Here is a 2,727-nt window from a genome sequence, read left to right as displayed (position 1 = left end):
ACTTTAAACTGTCTGCCATCAAGAGATTGATTGTTTCAAAGGATGTTGCAAATATTTGTTACCTGATGCTTTATAATCTGGGAGTGGCTCCTCTTTCTACACAGTTTCAAAATTATCTTTCCAGATAAATCAGTCCATTAGATACCTAAACTGAGTAACAACTGTGAAAGGCATTCTGCTGAGGGTTGAGTTAGAGTGCGGATTAGTCACAATGGGAATTAAAATAACACTACCCTTGCCTTCATGGAGATAATGACCTTCTGACAAGGACAGAATGAATCAGAGTTTCACAAACAATAAAATGTGTGGAGTCTCAGACTTCTCATGTCTTTGTATCACTGTATTCATTACCTCTATTAGTATTATTCCTTAGAGTGGGTATAACTATATTTGAAATTTGACTTTCATTGTATAGAGTTTAGGATGTCTTGCATTTCTTGTGCTCACTAGCATTCATCCTCCCTTAACTTTATGACAAGGACTTGTTCACTATGGTGTCTTTGAAATTATACAGAAACACTGACAAGTACAGAAGATTTAACAAATCATTTAACCATCATCCCTAAATTGTTTTTCAAAACAGTAATTACTATGTATATAATAAATGCTGAAAAAGCATAGTCTAATCTTTTAACCCTGAAATTATCAATGCAAAGTTTTAAATGGTGAACCTCTGACTCAAGTATACATTGATCAATGGAGAAAATCTCTTCAAAAACACATATACCTTTAATGATTTTGTAGACTTTGCTGGTATTTCAGATTTAAAAACTCGCTCTGATTGCCTGGACTCAGGCAACTTCAGCTACAGCATGTTATCAAGATAATTACACATCTTTGGAATTTCTCCAATTCTACTTTGCCTTTATTGTTACACAGAGTACCTGTGTTGAAACACTATGTTTGTAAAAGGGTGCATCTCAGAATTAGATTAACCTGGATTCAGATTCAGGCTACATGATTTGCTAATTTGCAAAAATTACTGACAAAAATGTTAATTTCCCTTTCTCTAATCTTCATTTTCCTCATCTATAAAGATAGTGGTTGTTATATTTCATCTAATCTAAAACACCATTTGTTGCAAGGGATGCTTTACTTAACATTAAGAAAGAATAAATGCTAACAAATAAATGTGACAAATGAACAGTTGGTAAGATAGATTCTAATTTCAGAGATGTGCTTCCTAAAAAGTTACAACATAAGACATTTCTCATGTCTGTTAAATAATACAATATAGTATATGTAAAATATATGTTTCCTTAGAGCTTTTGAATATTAGGTTCTTTTCTGATTCACCTTCCGTCAGGCTTTTATTATAGTGGTTTTGATGATTAAATTAAATGTGTTTTATAAGCATAAGATCCTACAAATCCACTGTCAATTCTCTTGCTTATTGTTGTATTATACAATCAGAATCTATGATTATTTACTAAGCACTGCTATTAATTTGTCTTGTGATTTTAGAGAAGTAACTTAATTTTATTGAATCAATTTATTAATTAGTAAAATGGCAATACAAGCTTATTAACATATTATTAAGTTTAAAATGTACAGTAGATTCTAAAATAATTTCCAAATGTAATATGCTAAGTAGTAGGGGAAAGAATGCCTAAAGCAAGTGAAATCTATGTAGCATTGTTAATTCAAAAAACATTTGCCTGTGTAAGTGCCACTGAGTGAGGAATCCTCTCAAGAGAAAGACAAAGGCAAAGAGCTTGAAAAATCCTCTCATTCTTTATAGGTAAAATCTCCAGAGCAGTGGTTTGGGCAGATGGGAAATTTTTACTCCCTGTGCTGTATCTGTTCAGTTGATAAAAAGAGGACTTTGATCTCTGAGACTGTCAATCCAGCTCTTTTTATGAAAAAATTTGCTTAAAGTAAACAGTAAAAGTAGCAAAGCGGTTATTAAAATTCCACCCCAGTTGGCTATGCTCCCAGTTCCAGAACCCAAAACATAATGCCCACTGATTATTCAGATTATATTTAAAGCTTTTTGTGTGTGTTTAAAAAAATACACTACTATAAATAACCTATCTAGTTGAGAAAATTACAAATCTTCTCTTTCAAATTCTAATCATATTAGATGAGTTAAAGTAAGATCCAGTAAAAATCTTTTCAGCAACATTTCTATTGATACAAGCTCTAAGTACTAAATTCTGAGCTGCATCCAGCCACTAGAGTTTTGGGCATAAAACTATGAAGTATTACACTTGAGCTTAAAATTACTGGCTGTCAATCACCTGAAAAGCACAGTGATCTGTATATTTCTTATATATACATATATATGTATATATTTTAAGTTTGATATGCTAATCTATTCACTGAGGCAGTCTTTTTCCTCTTTTAGTCTCCTTCAGACCTATTTCATTTTTTGCTGTTGTTGATGTTGTTTTAAGAAATGCCCACTGGGATTTTCAAAAAATTATTGGTATATAATGCAATAAAACCTCCACCTAAGACATCTGTTTGACAATCTTGTTAAAAATAACTATGCACTAGATATATTAGGTTTCATCATTTTTTTTTTTTTTGCTACTTAGAGAAGATAGGATAAAAACTACATTTCTTAGTCTTTATTGCAGCAAAGCTTCTAGAAATAAATGAGATGAATTCACATTTTTGATTTTCAAAGGCAGATGTGGAACAGGAGCCATCTTGCTGCTGTTTCAGCTAGTAGCATGAGGTCCATGAGAAGTGAGCGTTTAAGTGTCCAGACTCAGCATTGCA

This window comes from Hyaena hyaena, unplaced genomic scaffold (genome assembly GCF_003009895.1).
Source record: "Hyaena hyaena isolate Hyena2069 unplaced genomic scaffold, ASM300989v1 scaffold_1189, whole genome shotgun sequence".
Lineage (NCBI taxonomy): Eukaryota > Metazoa > Chordata > Mammalia > Carnivora > Hyaenidae > Hyaena > Hyaena hyaena.
The sequence above is the reverse complement of the archived record's forward strand: the minus strand, read 5'-3'. Positions refer to the sequence as shown.